We start from the raw sequence: 23625 nt of genomic DNA, 5'->3' as shown, positions 1-23625 counted from the left end.
GTCACAGAATCGAGATCCAAGCACTACATGAGGAGTGTTTCCTTTCCTGCTTTTCTGTTACAAAGCCTATCGGTGGCACTGTGGTATAATGGTATAGCGCAAATACACAAGAGGAAATTACACTTTCTTTCCTTTCACAGTGTATTTATTTATTCATTTCATTTCTATACCGCCCAATAGCCGAAGCTCTCTGGGCAGTTCGCAAAAATTAAAACCAAAAGGCACATAATAAAACAATATAAAATATATAGAACATTAAAACCACAATACAACCACAATAAAACCTAGCAGCAGTGCAGGAATTTAAAATACAGATTTAAAACAGCAAAGCTAAAAGTCTAGAAAGCTAAAATGCTAAAATGCCTGTGAAAATAAAGAGGTCTTCCACCTGGCGCTGAAAGGAATACAATGTAGGTGCCAGGCGAACCTCACTAGGGAGCTCATTCCACAGCCAGGGTGCCACAGCAGCAAAAGCCCTCCTCCTAGTAGCCACCTGCCTCACTTCCTTTGGCAGGGGCTCATGGAGAAAGGCCGCTGAGGATGATCTTAAGGTCCGGGCAGGCATGTATGGGAGGAGGCGATCCTTCAGATAACCTGGCCCCAAGCCATTAAGGGCTTTGAATGTTAATACCAGCACTTTGAATCGGGCCCGGAAATGGACTGGCAGCCAATGCAGCTGGAAAAGTACTGGCGTAATATGAGCTCACTGGCCAGTCCCTGTTAACAATCTTGCTGCCCTATTTTGGACCAACTGAAGTTTCCGGACCGTTTTCAAAGGCAGCCCCATGTATAACACATTGCAGTAATCCAGACGAGAGGTTATCAGAGCATGGATAACTGTAGCTAGGCTATCTCTGTCCAGATAAGGGCGTAGTTGGTATACCAGCCTAAGCTGATAAAAAGTGCTCTGTGCCACTGAGTTCATCACCTGTGCCTCAAGTGACAGTTCTGGATCCAAGAGCACCCCCAAACTACGAACATGATCCGCTAGGGGGAGTGCAACCCCCTCCAGAACAGGTTGAATATCACCTAGCCAGGCAGACGAACCACCCGCTAACGGAACCTCCGTCTTGTCTGGATGGAGTTTCAGTTTATTGGCCCTCATCCAGTCCATTACCGTGCCCAGGCACTGATTCAGAACAGCCACTGCCTCACTTGGGTTTGATGAAAAAGAGAGTTAGAGCTGGGTGTCATCCACATATTGATGGCACATCAGCCCACACCTCCGGATAACCTCCCCCAGAGGTTTCATGTAGATGTTAAACAGCATGGGGGATAAAATAGAGCCCTGTGGAACCCCATGGCACAATTGCCATGGCACAGAGCAATAATCCCCCAGCACCACCTTCTGGAATCAGCCATCCAAGTAGGAGTGGAACCACTGTAGTGCAGTGCCTCCAACTCCTAACCCAGACAACCTATCCAGAAGGATACCATGGTCAATGGTATCGAAAGCCGCTGAGAGGTCCAGAAGAATCAACAGGGTTGCACTCCCTCTGTCCCTCTCCTGGCAAAGGTCATCCCACAGGGCGACCAAGGCAGTTTCTGTTCCAAAACCAGGCCTCAAGCCCAATTGAAATGGATCTCATTAATCTGTTTCATTGAACAGTGCCTGGAGCTGTCCTACAACGACCTGCTCAAGCACCTTGCCCAGGAAGGGGACGTTGGCACTGGCCTATACTTGTTAACATCCTGGGTCCAGGTTAGGCTTTTTCAGGAGTGGTCTGATTACCGCCACTTTTAAAGCCACCGGCACCACTCCCTCTGTCAAGGAGGAATTTACAACCTCGTGGACCCAGCTGGACAACCCCTCCTTGTTTGATTTAATAAGCCATGAAGGTCAAGCACACAAGTGGTCGATCGGACTTGGCCAAGCACCTTGTCCGCATCCTCAGGCCTCAGTAACTGAAACTCATCCAATAAAACTGGGCCAGACGGTGCTCTGAACGCCTCTACCAATGGAACTGCATGAATGGTGGTGTCCAATTCATGACGAATCTGAGCAACTTTATCCTCAAAGTGCCGTGCAAACTCGTCACAGCGTGCTACCGAGGGTTCCACCGTCTCTCTCCCTGGCCCAGAATGTAACAGGCCGCGAACCACTCAGAAAAGCTCCACTGGATGACAGTGAGAAGATGCAATGCTGGTGGAAAAGAACTGTCTCTTTGCCACCCTCACCGCCACAGAGTAGGCTCGATAGTGGGCTCTTACCTGTGTTTGGTCAGACTCAGCACGAGTTTTCCTCCACCTGTGTTCTAGCTGCCTCCCCTCTTGCTTCATTGCCCTCAGCTCAGGTGTATACCAAGGAGCTGGCCGGGCTCTGCTCAGAGGGAGAGGGCGCTTGGGCGCGATCGTGTCAACTGCCCGAGTCATCTCTGCATTCCACAGAGCGACCTGGGCTTCGACAGGAGCACCAGCCATACCAGCAGGAAAATCCCCCAGAGCCCTCTGGAATCCATCGGAATCCATTAATCTCCGGGGGCGGACCATTTTAATAGGTCCCCCACCCTTGCAGAGGGGGAAGGCTGCCAGGAGTCTAAACCTCAGCAGGAAGTGATCTGACCATGACAAAGGGACAGATGTTAATTCCTCCACTTTCAGATCACCATCCTCCTGCCCAGTCGAGAAAACCAGATCAAGCGTGTGTCCTTTTATATGCGTTGGGCCGATGACATGTTGGGACAACCCCATGGTTGTCATGGCAGCCATGAAGTCCTGAGCCAGCCCGGATACAGCGGCCTCAGCGTGGAAGTTGAGATCCCACAGGACCATCATCCTGGGGGTCCTCAACACCAAGTCCGAGACCACCTCTGTCAGCTCAGGCAGGGAGTCTGATGGGCAGCGGGGTGGGCGGTACACTAACAGAATCCCTAATCTGTCCCGGGTACCCAACACGAAGTACAAGCACTCAAGATCTGCACTCAAATGGGCAGGAAGCCTAGAGAGGGAGACTGAATTCCTATAGACCACAGCAACCGCCCCTCCCCGCCCCTCGAGTCGGTGTTGGTGCTGCACTGAGTACCCAGGAGGGCACAGCTGGGAGACAGTGACCCCTCTCAGTTCCCCCACCCAGGTCTCAGTAATACATACCAGGTCAGCCCCCTCATCCACAATCAAATCATGGATGAGGGAGATTTTATTTTGGGCCGACCTGGCATTCAGCAGCAGCAGCACCAGACCTGAAGGCAGACTGGTAAGGCTGCCTGGAACCATCAGATTGGGGGGAGAACCAGAAGAGGGGACAGCTGTAAGGTGTCTAGCCCCTCTTCTCCTCAGTTGGCCTGTTAACCCCCCACGCCATACCTCCCCCTGCCTGTGACCACAGTTATGGTGGCACCTCCCCGACCCCCTGAGTTGCTCAATAGTCCTCCCAGGCACATATAAAATGTTAAGATATAAAATATACAACAATATAAAAGAATATAAAAGAATATAAAAGATAAAAGAGATAAAAGAGAGCAGCAGCTAAGAAGGAACAAATAAAGTCTACGTTTGCCCCTTTCTCCCTGGTCTTTACAGCTGCTGCCCTCTGCTGCTGGTATCTGTGGCTGCTGGTGTCTCTGGAGAGGCGGTGGGTGGGTCTTCCTGTGTTCCTCCATGCATCTCCAAGTGCGTCTCAGTGATGCCAAGGTGCATGCTGAGGCACTGCCTCTGGCAGCCCCGCCTTAAGTACCTGTTTGGCAGGGGCAGAAACAGGATCAGGGTCCACCTGGTGCAGCTGGTCCTCCTTCCCACAGGCTCTCACAGCAGTCAAATGCTGCATTTTCCCTGCTCTCAAAAAAACTAGCCAAAAGTGCTGGTTAGACAAAGAAGCAAAACTGGAGGGTCATGTCATCAATTGAAGAACCTATAAACAACCCTGAGTAGGGAATGACAAGAACACAATAAGTGCCTCAGGTAGAAAACCTGTACATCTTCACATGGGATACTGTCTTGGCAGCCAAGGATGGGCCAAACTGGAAGAGATGTGGGAGATGCCTAAGCAGTCTTCTGAGAATCTGTTTTTTGTCTTTTGTTTACTTTAGCTGTAGCTGTGGGAAGCTGAGTATTTGAGAAGAACGGCTGCAGGGGGGAGGAGTGCTCAGTGCTTTCCCTGCAGATTTCAATGAAAAGCATTTCCCTCTCCAGCTGTGTCTCTTCCTGCAAGGGAAAAGGATTCCTCCTCCCCGCTGCTGCCCCTCTATAAACTGCAGTCCCTCATGGCCGCGTTTTAGTTAAAAATGACCACCCACCCAACCATCGGAAGACCACTCCTATGCTTGGTCCTCCATTTCAGGTCTTATTCTCAGCCAGGCATCCCCCAAACTGGAGTGGGGAGAGTGTTCTGCCAATTGTGGTCCTACCCCTCGGGGCTGGAAGGAATGGATGGTGGTTGGTGTGTGGAGTTTTGTTTAGGATTTGAAGCAGGCACTTCAATGTGCTTTGGGCGGTGAGGAGGAACAGACTCGGGAGATGAATGGGAGGGTGAGAGTGACAGCAGTGGCAGTACACGTGGGAGGGGTCAGAGCCACTTCCCTTATGCTGGAGTTGTGTGCCTCCTTTCATCACACTCCTGAAGATCAACTTGACATTTTATCATCACACATCAGCAATGTTTGGGAATCCAAATGAGGTCACCAGCAAGCAGCTCAATCTATATAGTCAGGAGCACCAGGTCACCACAAAAGATAGTGTAGGCATAGTCTAATTTTCTGACCCAACCTTCAGAAAATACTGCAGTCCTTGCTAAAACAGCCTCCCAGTAATGGCCTTGAACAGTATGTGCAAGCGCTATGAAGGAGGGGGAAACCGGGACAACTGCTGTCAAATAGCAGCTTTTGAGGGACAGACCTCATTCCCCCTTAATAAATCAGAAAAGCAATGGGATGGAGCAGAAACTACACCTGCAAAATTGATAAGGAGCAGGGCTGCTCTACAGCAAGCGAATCCTTCCTGGCAGAGAAGCAGTCAGCTGCTCTCAGATCAATCAATCAATCAATCAATCAATCAAACAAACAAGTTCCATGAAATGATCCCTTTGCAGATGTCTAGAATGTGTGGATAACGTTGGCCCGCATCTTCATCAGGGGAGCAATCAATTTTGTCTCCATCTGGGACGGGTGGGGACAGTGGGAATTGTAGTCTCACACGTCTGGAGGTTGCCAGGTTGGAGAAGGAGTCTCTAACTGATAAGAGTATCCTTCCCTAATCTAGTGTTCTCCAGAAGTGCTGGACTACAATTCCCATCATCCCCAGCCGGTCCAGCCGATGAGTGTTATCTATGTATTTGATTGGTGGCATTGTTATCCTCCCAGGGCTTCACTACATGAGGCTTTTATCATGTGTTTGTGATTGGTCATTCATGGATGTTTCCAGGTCCTTTACATGGCATCATCAACCTTCAGGGGCTCTCCTGTGCTTTATGACCTTTATCCTGGCTTTTTTAAGATTGGGGAAAATATGACATTTCCTCTTGAAGCACAATGAAGTGCTTTATCGGTTGTGTGAACTTCCATAATTGCACTATACCACAGCACCATCTAGTGGCTGTGTAATGAAACATATTGAACTTGCAGAGAAAGACCCCCCGCCCCAACAGCCTGTGCCAGTCCATGTAAAGGAGCTGAGCTTAATCCCACAAAGAATCCGGAAGCAGAAGCCCCTACATTTATTGATATCTACAATTGCTTCCAGGAAGACATTCTGTCAACATATGTTGGATATTGCATATGAATGATTAAAGCCTCCTTCAGCCTCCAGTTTGAAGTTTATCTTCTCCCACTCTCTGGGCTGGCCTTTTTTTGGTGCTGGCCTTTTCTTTTTGTTAATCATCTCTGTTGGCACAACTGGCTCTCCTTTCTTTTCCTTGTTGAGCACATCGTACAGCCTCATAGTAAATCTTAGTGTAGGCAAAAAAGAATTTCCGGCCCTTCTGGGCCCATGTTTGTTGTTACTGTTCACAGGGAAGAGAAAATCATAATGATTGCTCTGAGCACTGCCTTTTTATCATCCTGTGTTTGTGCATGATGTACAGCTTGAAGACAACATGGGCCCTTTGAGGAAGCAGCCTCTTTTGTAAAATAAATAGCTTCTCGGCATTCTTTTCTTCTGTAGCTTCTTAGCAGTGGCATCAAAAGCAGGGGGTGGTGAAGGAAGAAGAGACGAACAATTTATAGTGCTGAACAAAAACATAATTAAAGACTTTCAATTTAAACCAATAAAAAATAAATAAAAACAAACATTTCCTCCCTCAGATCTTTACACGTATTTTCATCCTATTCCCCTCACCCTCCCTGGGTAAACAGGTTATTGCTAAAAGGCCCACAAATTTTCTTCTTGCAAGCTCAATCTCTTGAACAATTCTAGTTCTCTTGTTTTAGTCTGAACAAAAGATTTCCTGCCTTAGTAACTAAGTGCCTGTACATTTGTGATTTGTTCTTTATTAAATATTAGCCCCACCCTCATTTTCAGTGTGTATGTTGATGATCAAGTGATCATACTCACCTATTAAGAAACCAGAAAATGGGGCACTAAGAGACCATTCAGGGCTTTATAAAAACCATATATGAGGGCGCTGTTGCACTCATGCCCTGCTTGTGGGTTCCTGGTCAACAGCTGGTTGGCCATGGTGTGAACAGAATGCTGGACGAAATGGACCCTTGGTCTGATCCAGCATGGCTCTTCCTATGCCCCTATGTTCTTATGTAGTGAGTCCATAGGATTGCAGCCAGCTTCAGAGAGATCCCAACTAAACTTGATGGGGCTTCTGAGTAAAGATGGATAGGCTTGTTCTGTAAATCTGCACTTCTATGCACAGTCACCTCAGAGTAATACCTCGGAGTAAGACTGGAGCTAATTCACCAAAGAAACATACTTAGGATCAGGTTATTCATGCGATGCAATGGTTTACAATTCTCCCCCACCCCGCCACTCCCATATATACTGCATATGAATGAAATGGAGTGTAGCCCATGAAAGCTTATGCTAGAATGACGTTGTTAAGTATTTAAGATGCCACAGGACTCGTTGTCGGTTTTGCTGCAATAGACCAATACAGCTATCCCTCTGGAAGTGGCTAGCATGTCGAGCCTGGATGTGCGCAAAGCACATCCAGACCCCTGCTCAACCATGAAGGTCACTGGTGGCCTTAGATGAGTTGTTATCTCTCACTCTAACCTACCTCACAGGGTTGTTATGTGGATAACTTGAGATAAACTTGATAAGATGAACTTTGACCTAAGGTGCAAAAAAACAAAACAAAACGAAGGTGGAAAAAAAGGTCTAACCTCCCGCTCCTCGAGCGCTGCACTTACACAGAGGTTAAGACAATTAGCTACCCCATGTGCTAGACAGAACATTTAGTTTGGCCCGCACACTGTAATCACGACATTATCCTGGCTCTCTTTCAAAAGAGCCTGACTAGAGCCCTGTTCAGGCACTCTAAGTCCTGGTTTGACTGCACGTGAGGAGAGGTGTGTTCCAGCCCTGCCCCACTCCTCACACATTTCTGTTGCTCTGTATGCATGGAGGGTGATGGTCTGAACATGAGAGCCTCCTGTGTCTGGGGAAGCTCACCAAACCATCCAGGACCCTGGACAATCAGGGACTTGGATTGTGCGAAGGACCTCCATGTCTTATAGGAAAGGCAGGTGTCATCCCTGTAAATGTGCCATCTAATTAAACAAATGGACTTGGTTTAATTTGTACTGACTATTAGGTGACCACTAGAACATCTAACGGATCCTTATTATATTTTCTTCTGAAAGTGACTGGAGCTAAAGGAAAGATTTGCATGAAATGAATTGCATCATCGCTCCCTATAGATGTATTCCTCCCCCAAATTAGAGCTAATGAGAAATTGCACAGAACAGTGTGATAGTATTTCTCTAATGAGAATAAATTATTGTTTAAAAAAAATGATAATACAAATGGTAAATAAACCTAACATCTGAAGGCAGTGAGAATTTTGCACTATATGGATGATACTTAATCATTTCAGTTATTATAAAAGAGGAGACCCGCCCCCCCCCCCCGAAAGTAAAGCAGTTGCTTATGAGTGATCAGCCACAGTAGCATCTCTAGGCCCTCCTTGCTAATCTGCGCATCAAGCCCTTATGAAGAAAATGCCTAAATAAGCAAGCTAAGCCCTGTTCAGGTGTTCTAATTCCTGGTTTCACTGAACATGTGAGGGGCAAAAAATCCCAAATTAAGTATAACGTGATGGGAACTGAGCTAGTGGTGACCAACCAAGAAAGAGATCTGGGGACTGTGGTGGCCAGCTTAATGACAATGTCAACCCAAGCTGTGGCTGCTGTAAAAAAGGCAAACTCCATGGGAGGCATAATTAGAAAAGGACCTGAGAATAAAAGTGCCAATATCATACCCCCCTTATACAAATCTACGGTGTGACCACATTTAGAATAATGTGTACAGTTCTGGTCACCAAACCTTAAAAAAAGATATCATAGAGCTGTAAAAAGTGCAGAAAAGGGCAACTAGAATGATCAAGGGCTGGAGGAACTCTCCTATAAGGGAAGGTTACAACAGCTGGGATTGTTTAGCTTGGAAAAAGGGTAAGGAAAGACACGATAGAAGTGTACAAAATTATGCACCATGTGAAGAATATGAAGAGAGACATTTTTCTCCTGCTCATAATACTAGAACCTGGGGGTCATCCCATGAAGCTAGGAGATTCAGGACAGATAAAAGGAAGTACTTCTTCACACAGCGCAGAGTTTAATATGAAATTTCCTACCACAGGATATAGTGATGGCCAGCAATTTGGATAGCTTTAAATGGGGGTTAGACAAATTCCTGGAGAAGAAGGCTATCAATGGCTACCAGTCCTGATGTCTATATGCTACCTCCAGTATCAGAGGCAGTAAGCCTATGTACACCAGTTGCTGGGGAACATGGGTGGGAGGGTGCTGTTGCACTCATGTCCTACTTGTGAGTTTCCTGTGGGCAGCTGATTGGCCACTGTGTGAACAGAATGCTGGACTAGATGAATCCTTGGTCTGATCCAGCATGGCTCTTCTTATGTTCTGATGTGTTGCTCTTGTATTATAAATTAGGCTTTCAGCCTGCGTTATGGTTTTATACTCATCATAATTGAGTCCTTTTTATTTTGGGGCAAGCAGTGACACTATTTATTTGCAAGCAGTGGTGCAAATTTTTTTTCCCCCGATCTAGAGCTATCAAACTAACAACACCCCATAGCTGTATTCCTTTCTTACAAACAACAACTTGAAAGGCGTTTTTACAGATGTGATCTCCACCACAACACTACACTTTAGTCTCTGCCTTTAAAAGAATGCTGATGATGTTTCTACATGTAGTACTATCAGTTCTACACTAAAGCTTTACAGAGGACTCCTCTGCATTTATTGCTAGCAACTGCAACAATATATTGTATATATTTCCATTTGGTAATGGGCAATTTCTGCTGAGTAAAGAGGAAATGAAGTATGATTTAATTTGAACGGTGTCAGTGTTCAGGAAATATGTTTTGATTTTGGCATAATTTTCCCTAGGCAAGGAAACTCTATTGAGAGTAAGATTTGGTGGCATATTCTGTTAGGACAGACATTATTCTGATGATGCAGAATAGAAAAATGGGAGAGAACCATAAAGGAAATGGTTTCATGTCATCTTAGTACCCAGCAGGATCTTACACATAGCAATGTCAGAAAAGAATGGCTGTCGACTTCCCTCCTTTCAGTAAAAAAAAGTCTGTGATGGTGTTGCTGGGCTGACTCCAGGGAGTGATGTATGTTTTGGTTCAGCATCTCATTTTTGATAATTTAGACTGCAATCCTATACCCCTTACCAGGGGTAGGCCCCATTGAACCCAATGAGACTTACTTCTAAGTGAACACATATAGGGTTGCCCTATTAAGCTTATATAAGCATTTATGCAAGCAATCCTCATTAACACAAATCAAGACTGGTAATGCATGTATGGGCTACAATGGATGTTTTTGACCTACTTATGAATGGGTAATCAATAGTTATTCTATTTGATCCTGATGAAGTGAACTCTCCAGTTTACACATCTGCCTCATTGATTTTGGTGGTAGAGAAGGTCATGATTTATACCAGATGTGGGTAAAAGATCAGGATGAGGCTCTTAGCACATGATTTCTAAAACTAAACTGCAATCCTATGCATGCTTTCTTGAGAGTAAGGCTAGATCTACACTACTGCTTTATAGCGGTATTGAAGTGCAGTGATAACTGTTGGGGCACATTACACATTTGATATATCGCTTTTGTAGTGTTATTTCTTACTTTTCATTTCACACCGCAACAGATGTCATTGTGTGTCTGATAAATGCGCAAGAGGGATATAGCGTTACCATGATGGGATCATAATGATATGATACAAGATGTAGACCTGCTGTAAGTCTCATTGATCTTGGTGGGGCTGACCTCTAGGGAAATAAGCATAGGATGGAGCTACAAGTCTGCGTTCACTGATGTAGAAATCACACTGAGTCTCTTGATGACCGCCCAGTGCTCCTGTGGCTGCCATCATCAAGCCAAAGTTTAGCACTTTTAATTCTCCCATTGAAATTAATAGTGCTTGGAACCATTAGCCTTGACTGGATCAGGCCCAGAGTTTTTAGTGATATGTGCAAGATGTTGCCTTATCTTCATGATCAGTCAGGAAATTGTGTGCTGTGAGACTAGAAAAAGCAGGTCAATGGTTAACCGTGAGCTGGAAGGGTGAACATTGCCACAATGCATGCAAACATTAGATGCTGTGGAATGGCACTGTCTAGCAGCTGTATGAGAGTTGAGCATTGTTAAAATTCATGGGTTCAGCCTGGAGCCCATTCAGGCATTAGGAAGGCATTTCAGATTGGTCTAGTGTCTATTGATCTAAGACAGGCTTCCCCCAACCTGGCACCCTCCAGCTGTGTTAGACTTCAACACCCATCAACTCCAGACAGCACAGATATGCTGGGCCACAACTCCCATCATCCCCAGCCTATGGGGCCACTGAGCATGCTGGCAGGAAGATGATGGGAATTGTAGTCCAACACATCTAGAGAGCACAAGATTGGGAATGGTTGATCTGAGGGATACCTAATATTCTGAATAGCTGTGAGAATGTACCCACCCACATTGCCACATATGTACAGTATGTCCTCAGCCTGCACAGATATGCTCAAGCAATGCCTCTCAACTTTGTTACCACAGGCAAAGTGCAAGCCATTCAGTGACATGGGAGACTTTTGAAAAAACTGACAACTGAAGGCAAAGTTATTCCTTCTCTCAAACCAATAAGCATATTAGGTGACATCCCCTTGTGAAATATTCATTGAAATCTGCCTCATAAATATGCATGTGTCATCAAACAAATTGCACCTCCTCCCAAAGCAGACACTTAAGCTAATGAGAAGACAAGTAACCATTGGTATTTTGAAATATTAAAAGAAAGGCACTAGATTTATTTTAGAAGTCTCCTTGAACATAGATCACCAGTAGGATGCCTCCGCAAAAAGTTTATCACTTGGGTTTCCCTTCATGGATAACAGCAACTTTTAGAAGAGTTCTGTAGAAGGAAAGATTAAGCCATCAACTTCCGAGTATACATTCAGTACATTCAGGTAGGGCTGAATAAGTTGTAGTTTGCTGTTGAGAAAATCTTTGAGAAATCATGGAGGATGGGGGAAGTGCCAGATGACTGGAGGAGGGCTAATGTTGTCCCTATCTTCAAAAAGGGCAAAAAGGAGGAACCTGGGAACTACAGACCAGTCAGTCTGACATCAATCCCTGGGAAAATTCTGGAGCAGATCATAAAGCAATCCATCTGTAAGCACCTGGAAAACAATGCAGTGATTACCCGAAGCCAACATGGATTTGTCAAGAACAAATACTGCCAGATGAACCTGATCCCATTTTTTGATCAGGTAACCTCCCTTGTGGACTGTGGGAATGCTGTGGACATAATATACCTTGACTTCAGCTTTTGACAAAGTGCCCCATGATATCCTGATGAGCAAACTAGCTCAAAGTGGGCTAGATGAAACAACTCTCAGGTGGATTTACAGTTGGCTACAGAATCGGACTCAAAGAGTACTTATCAATGGGATCTTCTTAAACTGGGGAGAGGTAATGAGCGGGGTACTGCAGGGATTGGTCCTGGGCCCAGTGCTCTTCAACATATTTAGTTATGACTTGGATCAGGAGGTGCAGGGAATGCTGATTAAATTTGCAGATGACACAAAATTGGGCGGGAGAGCTAATACCTTGGAAGACAGAAACAAAATTCAAAGTGATCTTGACAGCAGAAAACAACAGAATGACATTTAATAGGGAAATCTTGCACCTAGGAAAAAGAAACCAAATGCACAGTGACAAGATGGGGGATACTTGGCTCAACAATACTACAGATGAGAAGGATCTTGGAACTGTTGTAGATCACAAGCTGAATATGAGCCAACAATGTGATGTGGCTGCAAAAAAGGCAAATGCTATTTTGGGCTGCATTAATAGAAGCATAGCTTCCAAATCCTGGGAAGTACTAGTTCCCCTCTACTCAGCACTGGTTAGGCCTCATCTGGAGTACTGTGTCCAGTTCTGGGTGCCACACTTGAAGAAGGATGCAGACAAACTGGAGAGGGTTCAGAGGAGGGCAACAAAGATGATCAGGGGACTGGAAACAAAGCCCTATGAAGAGAGACTGAAAAACTGGGCATGGTTAGCCTTGAGAAGAGAAGACTGAGGGGAGATATGATAGTGCTCTTCGAGTACTTGAAAGGTTGTCACAGAGAGGAAGGCCAGGATCTCTTCTCGATCATCCCAGAGTGCAGGACACGGAATAATGGGCTCAAGTGACAGGAAACCAGATTCCGATTGAACATCAGGAAAAACTTCCTGACTGTTAGAGCAATACGACAACGGAACCAATGACCTCAGGAGGTGGTGGGCTCTCCCACACTGGAGGCATCCAAGATGAAGCTGGACAGCCATCTGCCAGGGATGCTGTGACTTAGATTCCTGCATTGAGCAGGGGGTTGGACTCGACAGTCTTATAGGCCCCTTCCAACCCTACTATTCTATGATTCCATGATTCTATGATTCCATGACTCCATCGTGTAATCACATGTACACTATTCAGACATTTTGCATATATGATATAGGCAGTCTAATGAAATGGGGAAGATATTTAAGGTCTGAGGTGACAAAGTTTCATGCACCTTTTGTACAGGGACTGTAACCAATAGAGCTTGCTACAATGAATATTGTCTTGCTGTGTGGAACAGGTCAGAATACTTAGTGCTCTTGAGATGCCAAGCACAATTTGGAATAATGGGTTGAATCTGGAGATCCCATAAATGGGATTCAGCTCATAGAAAACTTGGCATGTGTAGTGGCCACTAATGGAAGGGGGCAGGGAAGTCATGTTTACTGATTAATCTATTCCACATGCAGCACCTTGCCCCCCCAACTGCTCTGGAGGGCTGGGGAAACCTCTGGAACTGTATGGGAGGTGTCACAGGGGAGAGGATAAATTGTGAAAATAGCTTCCCCCCTTCCATGAGCACAGGGATGGGGAACGTGTTACCTTCCAGAGACTGTTGGATTACAATTCCCAACAGCCCCAGGCAGCTTGGCCAATTGTGAGTGATGGTGGGATTTGTAGTCCAACAACATCTGGAGGGCTACACATTCTCCATCCTAGTATTAGTAGGAGTCTCTACTGGATCAAAGGCCCTTCCATGTATAGAAGGACACCTCAGGATCCAGGCCAATACCTTTTGTTTCTAAATGTGCCAGGGCTTATGTTTGCCTGGAGGCTGCACCCTGTATTCTCATATGTGTGGGGCCAAATATGCAGACTGAAGGGTGAGGGAAAGCATTCTGCACATGCTCAGTGACACATCATTATTTGATCATTCCCATAGATGTACCCTGGCATTGGAGACAATGCCAGAGCAGAGTCCTGGAAGTGTCACTGAACGTGGGGGGCAGCAATCTGGTTTATCGATAGTGTGTGCATTTCTGCGTATCCCACTCTGTCCTAGTGGCTCAGGATAGGTAAAATATGCTAATTAAAATATGCCGGGTTGGATTCACAGACGTTCTTCACACACGCGGAAGACTGCGGCTTGCAGAGTGGGACTTCCCACCTCCTCTCCCCTCACCCCTGAAGCTCCCCTGTGCACCCTCCAAATCAGGATGGTTGGGGGGGCCTTCTAGAGGCGATTTGGAGAGCATGCAGAGGGCTGAAGCAGGAAGGAGAAGACATGGGAAGTTCCATTCCACAAGTGATAGTCTTCCATGTGTAGAAGAGAGTTTCTGGATCCAATCCAATGAATTTTCACCTTCCTCACCACAGCCACTGACAGCTAAGCTAAATAGAAACATATTCCAAAACATCTTCAGGCGCTTTGGGGACTTGCAGAGAAAGGGAGATCCATGAATGTAGAGCAACTGCCAAGAGTGTCTCCCACTGTCTCCCTGGATGCTTGAAGTGCAGGTAGCCCTGCTGACAAACAGCCAGTGAGCTCAGTTGATGTTAAGGATCAGGATGTGGCCTGGGGACATAGATTTCCTTGTATCAGGCTGCCATTGGTTTGTAGTCAGACTTACAGCAGTTATACTTCTAAAAAGCTAAGGACGTTGTTTTGAATTTGTTGCAGAAATTCCTGATCACGCTTTGCTGCTGATTGCAATGTATAGATTTAAGTCACAATACACAATATGATATTTTGGCCTCAGGCGGAATATAATGTGTTGCATTCAATCCAGTAGTTTAGTCAGTAAAACTCTGAGCACCTACATTACAACTGGTTTATCATTAGCCAACAGGAGTTTATAAGACAGATAATAGGATTCTGATAACATGCACCAGACATAAAAGCAAAGCAAATTGCTCATAACTTTCTTCTGCTCTTGGAAAAAGGGAAATTGCACAGTGGGATAGCTTCAGCCTGTGTTCCAACATCAAATGCTTAGACCACAGGTAAACGATGAAATCCACTTCAGAATATGAAGTTGAGAAAGGGCTATCTGTTCTGTTTGCTGAGTATTGCATTTGGTTTCCTGTTGTTCATTGAGGATACTTTCCAGGTCATAATACCTTTGATATGTCCCTGGCATTGCTAGTGGTTTTCCAGGTACCCCAAGAAAGGCCCTAACTGGATAATCATGTGTTGATAGTAGCACAGTATGGCTGACAATATATAAGTGGCTTCTATGTTTACACCAGTGAGGATGAAAGCATGAGCACTTTCAACCCTCCTTTCCCAACTTGACATGTTCCAAATCCCGTGAAGTACTAGTTCCCCTCTACTCAGTGCTGGTCAGGCCTCATCTTGAATACTGTGTATTTTTTTGGCATGGTGCTAGTCTTAATGAAAACTTTAACCTTTGAATGTGCATGATTTAATGCATGCTATAATGTCCAAAAATGGATAGACATTGGACCAGAATGACAATGTATTGTAGTATGAAACTAATCTACAGGGAAAGGGTTGCATCCTTTGTATATTCCTAAATATATACTATGGGTAAACATAAAATGAATTATTGTGGACATGCCAAAAAATATGTTCCTGTAAAAAAGCCATGAATAAACTGTTCAAATTAGGGGCATGGGGGCTGCCCATAGCAACCCTCCTTGAAAATAAAACTAATTACTAAAGAAAATTATAGTGATTTTCCAAAATTATGTCAGACAGTTCAAATAAAAAATGAGGAAATGGAAAGGGACTTACACAAAAATCCAGCTGATGCTGCATTGTGAAAGAAGCCACCCATCTGTGGGAGGCTTCTGATCTAGCAGAGGAATCCCGCTGGCAGAATGGGGAATCTTCATAGATCCCCCATCCTCCTGTAGTTCCATTATGCCCAAGATCTTCTCTGGAGGGGGGAACCTCTGGACAAAGGGGAGAGGTGTTGCTGCTGAGTACTTAAGAGGGAGGGGCCAATTGGCAAAGATCAACTCCCTTGCTTTCTGCTGGCAGGAGTGTTCTGAACAGAACTCATAAGAATGTAAGAACATAAGAAGAGCCCTGCTGGATCAGACCAAGGGTCCATCTAGCCCAGCATTCTGTTCACACAGTGGCCAACCAGCTGTTGACCGGGAACCCACAAGGAGGGCATGAGTGCAGCAGCACCCTCCCACCCATGTTCCCCAGCAACTGATGTACAGATGCTGGAATGCTCTCGCCAGCGGAAAGGAAGCTGGATCCAACATATGTCTAACATAATCAGTGCCATATCTTCATTGATTCTTGGCTGTGTTACTTTACCTATCATGCTTTTCTACATGAGGCATTTATTGTCTGCCCATCATTCCCTACTCATGGTTGTATGTTTTTAGAGCAGGGAAAATGTGGCATTTAATTGTGAAAGTGAAAGAAAGCATGATTTCCTCTTGTGTATTTGTGTTATTCCACTGTGCTGCAGTGCCACCTAGAGGTTATATAGGGGGAAAGCAGGAAAGGAAATGTGCTTTCTGTAGTGCTTGGGTCTCAAATCTGTGACAAAACTGAAAGTAGATACACTGGATTAAAGGCTGATTAACAGCCCCCTGTAGAAAAGCTCATTATGGCTTGATTGGTTGTGATCCTGTGAAGGGATGCATGAAGTGAAGGAGCTAATAGACTGACAGGATCTCCAAGAAAACTTATGCCCAACTGAGGTAGTGGTACCTATTGCAATTGCTAAGTTTAAACTAGGCATGCTAGGTTTAAACTAGGCATGGCGGAGAATTCCACCATGGATCTCGGTGAGGCCGAATGGCAGTGCATTCGGCCCCCCGAAATCCGTGGCGGAACGAAGCCCCCCCACGCCCCACCCCACGAAATGGGCCCAGAACGGAGCACCTACCTGCTGCCGTCTGCGCTGCATAGCGAATGGTAGCCATGTTTGCGGCCGCCATTCGCTTCGTCCATATAGCTGTGATAGGCTATGTAAATACTTACGTAGCCTATCATGGCAAACGCAGGGAGGCCATTTGCATCCCTGAGGAAGCCGTGATAGGCTACGTAAGTATTTATGTAGCCTATCACGGCAAAACTAAGGGAACGCAAATGGCGGTGGCTACAAATGTTGTAGTGGCCGCCATTTGCACCCCTCTGTTTTGCTGTGAGAGGCTACATAAATATTTATGTAGCCTATCACAGCGGAAAAAAAAGGAATGCAAATGGCGTCCCCTACACAGGACGCCATTTTTGTTCTCACCAGCCCGGCAGCGGCTGGAGGCCCCGCTGCGGGTTGGCCTGGCTGGCGGCTCCGCGGCCTGGCCGTGGAGCGGACCCAGCCAGGCAGGATTCCGGTGGGGAGGAATGGATCGCCTCCTCCCCCGTCGAGGATTCTGGGGGGAGGAACGGATCACCTCCCCCCACCTGCGGAACCCAGCGGAGCCAGGTAAGTGGGGTTTTGTACACCCCTAGTTTAAACTAAATTGAAATCTGAATTGATTGCTGAATGTTTGGAATTTAAATTATGCACCAGGCTGCTTAGAGCCAGGGAGCTCATCCAGCTGAAAAGCAATAAGAAATTGCCTGTCAGATCATCATCCTGGTATGTAATAGAGGAAGTTCATGAACAGAAAAGTAATTGGGCAGACCCACTTCAAACAGTCAGAATGCTTCTACAAAGAACTACTCAGAAAAACATGTTTCCAAAAGCCTCCACAGGTTTAATCAAAAGCACTTTTTACCATACTTTTTAACTGAAGCTGAACCAAATGTGCCCCACATTTCTCCTTGCAACAATTTCAGTCCATTATGATATTAAATCTCTGCTGAATATTCTATATCTGATAGTTGATTTTTGATATACGATATGTGACACTAACTGTTATTGGACAACAATGATTTAGCTTTTGTTATTTGATAACCTATATTTTACCAGCAATATTTTTATAGCTGAAAATCAACAAAAGTGATTGGCTACCCTTATCTGATGATGATTTTGCAATACAAGTCCCAAATGTCAAGTTACAGGGACATGCATCGTTGGCACCAACTGTTTCTCTCCAGTAATGTATAGCTGAGAAAAAAAAATGCATGATGTGGTATTATCACATGAGTGTTTCCCCATCTCCCAAATCTGTTCCATCACTGGTTGCTATGTTTAGGGAGCCTCAGGGAATCATTAACATGATCGTGTCATGTGCCTCCTTTTTTCAACATCACATTACCAGCCAGATGCTGGTGTTGATACTGGTGGTTATGGGCACCTATACATCTCTCCATAATGTATAGTTTGGGCCTGTATCTGCTCACTTTTATCCATGTTTATTTGGAGTTCTTTACTGAGAAACAGGCATCTTTCCTTTGAGTTAACTGCACAATGATTCCAGCAAAAAAGTCCATCATTTCATTTATATATTACATTACATTTTTATAGTGCCCAATGGCTGAAGCCGAAGATCATGGCCATCAAATAAATTTTTATCCACTTCTACAAACTTTATGAGTTTGTAATATATTAACAGACCAATACTACCTGGCATGGTGGGGAAAACTGAAGGCAGATGAACCATCTTATTCAAAGCCCTGCTGGGCTCATCAGCAGTATGGCAGGGAGAGAAGAACAGCATTTTCCTCTCTCCCTTCCTGCAGTGCTCTCTCTCTCTCTCTCTCTCTCTCTCTCTCTCTCTCTCTCTCTCTCAGATTTCTGTACTATTCTACAACCGGCATTCGTTTCTCCTCATGACTGGGAACTGGGAAGGCCCATGACACATCCTGATACACCGGTGACATGCCTCCCGATCATCCTGCTTTTTACCTCAACTTAGCTCTGACGTCAGAGAGACAAGGGCCTCGGAGATTTCCATGGAAGCTGCAGGAAGCATCTGCGGCTGGATCTTTCCCTTTGATGGTGGACCTCTCTTTCCACTCTCGGAGGGGGAGATCCAATCTATCCTTTGGCCCCTGGAACAGCCTCTGAGGACTGCCCAAGAAAAAACAGAGCAGGAGCTAAAGAGGAACACAGAGAAAAGTTTTCACTGGCCTTGGATTCTATTAGCTCCTCCAACACATCAGTTCTCTTTGGCCGTTACACACAGCTAATCTACCAACTCCAACCTCACTAGGAAAAACAAGTACAGCATATTTGATGGTGCACAGAGGTGTTTCACTAGCAGGATGCAGACTGACAATGATTCAATTTGCAGATCTAGGACAGATGCTTATCAACTAGAAATAGTAAGCAAAGTGGAGGGTGAAACTGGAAGGCACAATTCTCAGTCCAAAGACTAAAGTGGACCATATGGAACTGACATGATATAGGAACATTTACTGCAAGACATCTTCTGAATGGATGTGCCAAGTATGGGAAAATGCAAAGCAGCTGCAATTTTTATTTATGTATTTATTTAATGTAGTAATCACCCATCTGGCTGGTCACCCAGCCACTCTGGGCAATGTACAGAGTGTATAAAAGAACAGTTTAAAACAATAAAATTCTACAGTAAAAACACCATATTTCTAAAAATACCCTAACCCACCTCAAATGCTTGCCTGAACAACCATGTTTTTAATGTGTGGTGGAAGCTCATTAAAATCTTAAATATCTTAAAATCCTGATTTCTCTTTGCTGATTGTTATATACTGTTTCTAGGCTGTATTGTGTTTTGTTCTTTTTTGTTTTGTGTGGGTGTAATTTTGTTTTTAACTCTGTATGCTACCTAGAGTATTTTGTACATAGGCAGGTTATAAATTGAATAAATAATAAATAGCAAGAAACTATGTGTAAATCCCCTGAAATATGATGCTGGACCCCCCCCCATTTTTGTCATTATGGTGTAGCCCCCTGGCACTGATCTAATGGCAGATGATAGACCTGATTCCCTGGCAAGTAGGATGTCTGCCTCTTGGATGCAAGCAAAACAAAGATGTTGGGCTACTGGTCCAGAGAGTTCTTGTTATATTGCTCACAGTAATGATCTAACCAAGAGGCAGTTGAACAAATCTAAGCATGTACACAGTAGTGTAGTGGCAAATTCAGAAGTGCAGGGTCTCTTCATGATAGTCACAGCCACACACCCCTCACAGCCATGCCCCCTTCTAAGGTTTTACAGCCTTGTAGGATTATACAATACAAATGAGCTTTCAGTTGCTTTGTTTGGAGTACCTGGTCACCCTAATTCAGAATTATTAAAAGGTCCATTTGAAAAGAAAACACACACACACATGCACACACAAAGTCATGTCCAGCATCTTGCTAGAAAATACTATTTGGTTAATTGTAGAATCATAGAACAGTAGGGTTGGAAGGGGCCTACAAGACCATCGAGTCCAACCCCCTGCTGAATGCAGGAATCCAAGTCAAAGCATCCTTGACAGGTGGCTGTCCAGTTTCATCTTGAATGCCTCCAGTGTGGACTAAAAATGTTAGTCCTTTTTAATTCAAGAAACATATGATGATGATGATATAATCATAGTATATTTATTATTAATTATTATTATGAAGAGCCATTGCAACCAAGGTGTGAAGCAACGCCCCGTTAAAATAAATAGAACTTAGTCCGTGGTGACTCACAACTCCTTTAAGGCTGCAATCCTATACACACTTATTTGGGAGTAAATCCCACTGAACATAATGGTACTTGCTTCTGAATAGACAAGTAGGATTGCCCTGCAAGGCTACAAGCATAACTGCACTCACCAGGGCGATACACTGAAGCCTGAAAGAGCCCCCCATCAGTAGCCATGGATGTAGACCAAACACCCTTGAGTTTACTGGAGATACTTCTACTGGAGATGCAACAAACTTACATCTCAAGGTAAGCTGGCTGAGGTCAGCATCACCCGCAGGAGGAGAGGGAGGAGAGCAGGAAAAGGCAGAACGACCTCTCAGAGAGCCCCTCCCGCCTTACTCGTATTAAACCTTCAGGTTCAGGTTAAGTGACTCATGGCCCTAGCCCCTCCCACATAAACTCCACTGAACGCACTGGGACTTACTTCTGAGTAAACAAGCCTAGGATCCTACGGTCAACCAGAGGGGTTGGATCCAGCCCCAGGCCCCCTCCTGCGCCTTGAAGGACAAGCGTGATGTGCAAACAAACAGCGGGTGAAAACTCTTCACTGCATGGTGCTAGAACATGATCCCCCGCTAACGTCTGCACATCGAGCCCACCAGAATCCCCCTGCCACACACAGCAAACGCCACGCCACGCACGAGCACGGGCAACGGGCAATGGTGGTGGCGGTGGCACCCCCGCCCCGCTCCTGCCGTGGCTAGCAGCAGCAGCCCCGATGGGTGGCTGGTGCTGCAGGAGGAAGAGGGCAGCGCCGGGTGTGCACGCACGGAGCGGGGACGGGCAGCAGGGTGGGAAAGGGTCAGGAAGCTCAGGGGCTGGCTGGGGAGGGTCAAGTTGGGAGGCTGCTCAGGGGGTGGAAGGTGGAGAAGCCGAGAGCTGAGGAGAGTAGGGGGCGCGGAGAGGAGGCTGCAGAGCTCCCTCGGGCTTCCTCTCTCGCCTCCTTTGCCCGGCGGGCTCTGCGTGGTAGGCGAGGGGCAGCCGCCAGTCGCCCGCGCTCCCTTCCTCTGCTCCCTCCTCCTCCCGCCGCGTCTGCCCTGCAGCAGCAGCAGCGGCAGCAGCCCGCGAGCCGGCTCCAAGAAAAGTGCAGGAGCAAAGCCCCGGTGTGACCCCAGAACACTACACTGCTGCATGTACATTTCAGTTGTTGAGGTCCAATTCTTAAGCTGAAATCCTGTTTTGGGAATTTAAAATTTCAAACAACTTCAAAAAGTTCTAAAATATTGTTTCAGCTCCAGTTTTAATGACTTTAAGACTGCGCTAATATCTATGCGTCCTTTATTTAAAATAGGACTTGCAGTATTGAGGAACCTAAAGGAGCACCTCTCCCTGAATCACCCTGCCCATGACTTGAGATCTATTGGGAAGTCCCTTTTGATGATACCATGACTAAACCAAGTCCAGACTGGATGTGAAACCGGACCCAGCATTGGTTAGTTTTAGATGCCAGGTGAAGTAATTCTTTTCAGCCAAGCCTTTGATTAGCCATTGGCACTGGGCAGGATAGTTCAAGGGTGGAGCATATTTAATTTGAGACTGGCCAGGTTATGTGTACTTTATTGTATTTTATCATGTGCTGTATTTTATAACGATCAAATGTTTTCATTGAGCTATTCAACAACTCCAAGATCCCTTTCCTGGTCAGTCACTGCCAGCTCAGACCTATGCAGTGTGTGTGTGTGTGTGTGTGTGTGTGTGTATATATATATATATATATATAGAGAGAGAGAGAGAGAGAGAGAGAGATGAAAGTGTGTCAATGGTATGATTCCATGATGACTTGATGTAGCCAATCTACAGAATTACAGATCAAGTCAGCTCCACTTTTGTATACTTCTGAAACCTTTGCTGAAGCTCTCCATGTATATTTTATGTAAGAGGCTTTGGAGAGATAATTTACCGCAGTTTAATTTTCTGTAAAAATGGCAGGCACTCTTAAAAGTGCTTTTAATCAATCAAGTGACAGAAGATGCTAGCAATAATCCTTCATGTCTAATACCTCCAGGCTGTCACAGATACTTTATCTCAGAAAGCAGCTGTAGAAGTCACACAGAGAAGAGTATTTGCTAAGCAGGACTTTAGAAGTGGGTAACTTTAGATTTACAGTTATAGACAGGAGGAGTCTATGAAGGTTCGGAACCTTCTCAACATCTCAGAACCTTCCCCCCAAAGTATGCGACGGGATAAGAACATAAGAAGAGCCCCTCAGAGCATTCTGTTTCCTCAGCGGCCAATCAGATGCCTATCAGAAGCCCATAAGCAGCACATGAGGAAAATGGCACCGTCCCTTACATGTTTGCCAGCAACTGGTGTACATAGGCATACCACCTCTGATACTGGAAGTAGCGCAAAGCCATCAGGACTAGTAGCCATTGACAGCCTTCTCCTCCAGAATTTGTCTAATCCACTTTTAAAGCCATCCAAAGTGGTGGCCATCATTGCATGTTATGGTAGCGAATGCCCTAGTTTAGCTATGTGCTGTGCATGGGAATTCCTGTGCAGGAATTTTTCCAGGGGGTCGGGTGGGGGGCAAAGCTGCAGTGCACAGCAGTTTGTAGCTGTAATGTGTGTAGCACTCGCTGTTATAACACAATGCTGTGACAACACACACTGTTTGGCCCTCCTCCCGATGGTGGCTTTGTCAGGCCTCTCCCCTCCCTCAATGCCTCCTTTGAGGGGTCCTTTCTTAGAGTGAGGCACTGGTGGGAAGATGGCCCTGGAGACCGCCTGTGCAGTAGCAGCAGAGGTGATCTCCATGGCAACCACCCCGCCAATGCCTCCCTCTGAGGAAGGACCCTCACAGTGAGACATCTGGGCCAGGCTGTCTGGAGAGCTGCGCTGGCCATTCCTTCTTTTGAGCACCCAACGGGGCTTCCCAGAGAGTCTGTCCACCTGATGCCATGCTCAGGGGGGGCCTCAAAGCAAGGCATTGAGCATGTGGCACTCCGGAGAGTGGAGCCAGCCGCTCTTGCTGCAGAGAGTAGGAGGGCAGCCAGCATAGCAGGAGCACCAGGCAGGGCATACAGTTCAGAATCCGCTGCCCTTCAGGATCTGCCGCCTGAGGCAGGGGCTTCACCCCACTTCATGGAAGGGCCGGTGCTGGAGCCAGGAAACCAGTCTTACAATGCAACCCTGTAC

Source organism: Heloderma suspectum, chromosome 2 (genome assembly GCF_057233095.1).
Source record: "Heloderma suspectum isolate Gila_16-S chromosome 2, 16-S_ref, whole genome shotgun sequence".
Taxonomy (NCBI): domain Eukaryota; kingdom Metazoa; phylum Chordata; class Lepidosauria; order Squamata; family Helodermatidae; genus Heloderma; species Heloderma suspectum.
This window is presented reverse-complemented; position numbering follows the sequence as displayed.